Source organism: Rhinichthys klamathensis, unplaced genomic scaffold, assembly GCF_029890125.1.
Source record: "Rhinichthys klamathensis goyatoka isolate OS25496 unplaced genomic scaffold, OSU_Roscu_1.1 h1tg000088l_1, whole genome shotgun sequence".
NCBI lineage: Eukaryota > Metazoa > Chordata > Actinopteri > Cypriniformes > Leuciscidae > Rhinichthys > Rhinichthys klamathensis.
The window spans coordinates 232,252-237,701 of NW_026606628.1; positions in this window are offsets into that span (position 1 = coordinate 232,252).

The following is a 5,450-nucleotide window of genomic DNA, read 5'->3' on the forward strand; positions in this document are numbered from 1 at the left end:
GATGGTCCAGGGTCTGTGATGGGACACTTTTCAACCTCTCAACTACAACTTTGGAGAGGGATTACGAACAACAAGTGGCTCCTCGACACACTCGACAGGGGCTACTGTCTTCAGTTCCGTCACAGACCCCAATTATGCACACACACTCGGCCCACAGTGGTTCGGGACCCTCGTCAGGCTCTTGCTCTATCTCTCGAGGTCCGGAAGCTACTGGAAAAGGGTGCGGTAGAGCTAGTAAACCCCCAGGTCCATCCGGGGGGATTTCATTCAAAGTACTTCCTAGTTCGCAAGAAGGATGGAAGCTTCAGGCCAATCTTGGACCTCAGACGCTTGAACAGGAGTCTCAAACACCTTCCTTTCCGCATGCTGCGTGTCAAGGATGTCCTACAAGCGGTCGAACCCGGCATGTGGTTTACCTCTGTGGATCTGAAGGATGCATATTTCCACATCCCCATTGCACCTCATCACAGAAGGTTTCTTCGGTTCACATTCCAGGGCAGGACATACCAATATCGAGTCCTACCATTTGGCCTCTCCCTCTCTCCCCGTGTATTCACACGGTGTATGCAAGTGGCACTAGAACCTCTACAACGGGAGGTTATGTTGATTCTCCCTTACCTGGACGATTGGCTGCTTTGTGCCAGATCACCTCAGCAGGTAGCCAACAACACACAGCGCCTACTGGAGCATGTTACTGCTTTAGGACTGAGGGTAAACCTGGAGAAAAGCTGCCTTACTCCATGCCAGTCAATATGTTTTCTGGGATTACATCTGGACTCCAGAATAATGAGGGCTACCCTCACAGCACGCAGGAGGCAGGCTATACGAGGAGCCATAGCGAGGTTCCAGGTTCGACGCAAGCTACCTTATCTTCACTTCTTACGGCTAGCGGGCCTTCTCACGGCAGCCTCATCGGCCATTCACTTAGGACTTTTACACCTTCGTCCTTTTCAGCGTTGGTTGATAGCCAGACGGTTGTCAGCAGTTCACAACCGACAGACCCTTGTTGTGGTGACAACCAGTTGCTCTGTCTCCCTGTGGCTTTGGAGACGGGAACAATTTCTACAAGGGGGTGTACCAATGGGACCACCCCCAGCACGCAGAGAAGTAGTGACAACAGATGCCTCTCTCTCCGGATGGGGAGGGCTGTGGCAACACCAGGGCGTGCAGGGGAGTTGGACCTTGCAGCAGGCGACATCTCACATCAACATCCTAGAGCTATGGGCAGTGCTTTTCACCCTAAGACACTTCAGACAGGAGTTATCGGGGAGGCACATCCTGGTGCGGACCGACAACACCACAGTGGTGTTTTTAATCAATCACCAAGGGGGCACGAGGTCTCTACCTTGCCTTCGACTTTCACGAGTGCTGTTGTTGTGGGCAAACCAGCACTTCCTGTCGATCAGAGCGGCACACATTCCCGGTCACTGCAACAGTGTGGCAGACTCACTGTCTCGATCGGGTCCGAAACCAGGGGACTGGTGTCTGCACAAGGCGGTAGTTCAGTCAGTTTGGGGACTTTATGGGACCGCAGCAGTCGACCTCTTTGCCAGCAGGAATACAACACATTGTCCGCTGTGGTTTGCGGAGCAGGAGGAGCAGGGATCACTAGGCCAGGATGCCCTGGCCCACGACTGGCCAGACCTCCTCCTCTATGCTTTCCCTCCAATTCCACTTCTCTGGCCTGTGCTGAGGCGTGTGCAGATGAGACGACACAGGCTTATTCTAGTGGCACCCTGCTGGCCAGCGAGACCGTGGTTCAGTCTGCTGGTGCCCCTTACGACCGGTCCACCACAACCATTGCCAGTTCGGAGGGACCTACTGTCACAAATGAACGGGGAGCTTTGGCACCCCTCACCAGGCAGGTTGAGTCTATGTGTATGGCCCCTGGGGTTGAGCAGGAGCTCTCACAGTGTTCCGCAGATGTGAGGAACACTGTCATGAATGCAAGAGCCCCATCAACACGTCGCACTTATGCCAGTAAATGGAGGATCTTTGTTTCATGGTGTACAGATCGGTCTGTTAACCCAGTCACTTGTTCCATCAGTTCAGTGTTGGAATTCTTACAACATTTATTGGACACTGGGCGGTCCCCAGCGACTCTAAGGGTATTCGTGGCAGCCTTGTCAGCACATCGGAACCCCTTGGGGGGGAAATCAATTGGTGCGGAAAAGTTGGTGGTGGCTTTCCTTAAGGGAGCAGTACGTCTTAATCCACCGGTACGGATAATGCATACCCAGTGGGATCTTCAGATGGTGCTTAACAGCCTGCGTTTACCGCCTTATGAACCACTAGAACAAGCTGATATTAAGAGTCTTTCGATGAAGACTGCTTTTCTCTTGGCTATAACGTCAACCAGAAGAGTAGGTGAGCTTCATGCTCTCTCGGTGAGTCCACAGTGTCTCAGATGGGGGCCCGAGTACAATCAGGTTACACTCTGGCCGAATCCAGCTTTCCGACCTAAAGTGTTGTCTGATCACTTTGTGAACCAGCCCATTCAGCTTGCGGCATTTAATCAAGAGGCTTCCCAGACAGCCGTGTGTCCAGTGAGAGTATTGCGACAGTATGTGTTGAAGACTGCTTCATGGCGCACCACTGATCAGCTGTTTGTCCGTTTTGATGCCTGTCAGAGGGGCTCACCATTGTCGAAGCAAAGGTTGTCTCATTGGGTGGTGGATACCATTATACAGGCATATGATTCGGCTGGTCAGACAGTTCCAGCATCTATTAAATGCCATTCAACCCGATCAGTGGCTACTTCTTGGGCAGCACTACGGGGAGTGCCCCTTTCTGATATATGTGCAGCGGCTACATGGTCGTCACCTTGCACGTTCACAAGATTCTACAGGATTAATGTAGCACCTATTCCTTTGGTCAGTTCTGCTGTGTTAGCGGACAGTATCTAGGTGAGCGGGCCTCGTGACTTGGTTGTATTCGTCTTCCCCTATGTTCGACCGTCTCTGGCGGTCTGTAACAGTGAAATAGAACGCCGGTTACTGGTGTAACCTTGGTTCTATGAATAGTGGAAGACCGCCAGAGTCTCTGGTCACTCGGATTGAGAATGACTGCAGAGAACGACCGTGACGTGAACGGAGCGGATATAGCTGCTGACACGTCATCGGTCAGGGTCACAGGTGACAAATCAATGCGAGATTCTCGATATGGCTCGCGAGACGCGACTCCTTCCACTATGTTCGACCGTCTCTGGCGGTCTTCCACTATTCATAGAACCAAGGTTACACCAGTAACCGGCGATCTCACTTGTGTCTTAGGATGCGTGATTTTTTTTCCCCAAACCACTTCAGTGGAAATCCCGCCCTGCAGCCGATTTCATTGGTTTAGGATACAGTGACGGGTAGGTTTAGGGATCAGTGTTTGGTGTAGGCAATTAGTGCAGTGATTGACATGACCAATGAAAACTTTAGAATCGGCTGCAGGGCGGGATTTCCACTGAAGTGGTTTGGGGAAAAAAATCACGCTCTTAGGATAAATTAGGATACAAAGAGTGTGTTAAATGTATTAATAATATTGATTTGAATTATAATATAATATAATAATTTCACAAATATATTAAGTGTATTATAAATAAATAATTGGTTAGTCAAATACTAAATTCTTTTAGTGAAAAAAACTTAAATATAACTGTAAATTTAAGACAAAATTAACTGTTGGATTTTTAGTAAATTATTTTGGTATGTTTAACTCAAACAATTAAGTCAATGATATTCAGAGATTTTATTAAGTTAATAAAGTTAATTATTACTGTGATATTTACTAAGCCACTGAATTATTTTTTAGAGTGTAGGATCCTTTGTAAGGTAATGTTATGTGTACTTATCATCTCACTACACACCAGTGGGCAGGGCCAAAGTTGCAATGACGATAGGCGTTGATTTTCTTCTGCAGAGGCGGTCTTTCACCTATCTATGACGTCGTGGCACATTCCAGGACGAGTCATTTTCTGAGTTTGGTAACAATAAAAGCTGTTTTTGGACTAACAAGGAAGTTTTCAGTTCTGAAACTTACGGGATATTCTTATGATGACCTTTATTTGCCAAAGGCTCAAGGAAATTTTTATTTCTCAGTTCATGACCCTTTTAAGTATACACTTACACAACAGAACACAACCTAAATTATAATAATCCACGCATTCCTTTATATTCTTAGATATGTTTCCCCTGAGTACTGTACTTCAACCATGGCCTAGTAGGTGTGAATTGTCTTGACTCTTTCCATGGTAATGTAACCCTATCCAGTGTCATGTCATGTCAGTCTAGGGCTCAGGCTCACTGAAGAAAAGATCTGATCAAGCTCTCTCTCACCTAAGAATCTTACAGCACAGCATTGTGATTTCATGAGGGTCGCTGAAAGGGTACAAGCTTATCTTTGGTTCAGCCTGAAAGGTAGGCCTCCATTGCAGAACTTAATGTATAGCCACCAGGGTACGTTTAACAGAATGTGTGTTCTATATAGCTATAGCAACTGGTGTTTGCTTTGTTCAGTAAGTGTGTGTGTGTGTGTGTGTGTGTGTGTGTGTGTGCTTGCGTGCGTGCGTGCGTCCGCGCGTGTGTGTGTGTGTGTGTGTGTGCGCAACATCATGGTGACCTGCTGAGAGTTTGAATTGCAGGTTGTTTGTCACTATGCATATTTAATTTTAAGTGCTGTGAGATGGTGATACTGGGTTACTTCATTCTGTAAAAGAGTTTTCAATAACTGGAAAGGATTATAAATGAGTTTAGTCACACTCAGGCTTTACAACAGAAAACGTCCATTGGAGCTTTTTTCATATCTGGGGTAAAATTGTTCTATCTATCTGTATTTAAATGTATTTGTGTATGTCTCTATCTATCTATCTATCTATCTATCTATCTATCTATCTATCTATCTATCTATCTATCTATCTATCTATCTATCTATCTATCTATCTATCTATCTATCTACAGTATCTAGGCCTATCTATCAGTTTATGCGTTATGCAGATTATTGTCACACTTGAGTAGGCTACAGGCTATACATTAGGAATGGTTGCTTTAAGTTATTTACCTCATCTAAGTTTGACTAGGTGTAAATTATGGTTCAGACCAGTGTTATTTTAGGATTATTTACATAGTATTTATATAGGCTACTATTATTTAGTATTATTCATTTCAGTTTTCATTTTAATTTTTGCGTACTTTTTTAGTAATTTTATGTTCTTTTTATTTGTTTCCCCCCAATATTTCTACAGTATAAAACTTTCATTTAATTTCCGGTTTAGTAATAATTTTAGTTGCCCTAACGTTACTTAAAGTTGTGATTTCAGTTAGTTGCCAAGACAACATTTCATATTTTCGTTGTACGTTTTTTATATGATATTTATATTTACATTTAATGTTATATTTGAATTGCATTTTGAATTTGAATTACAGCCTGTATATGAGTGTGTGTGTGTGTGTGTGGGTGGCACAGGC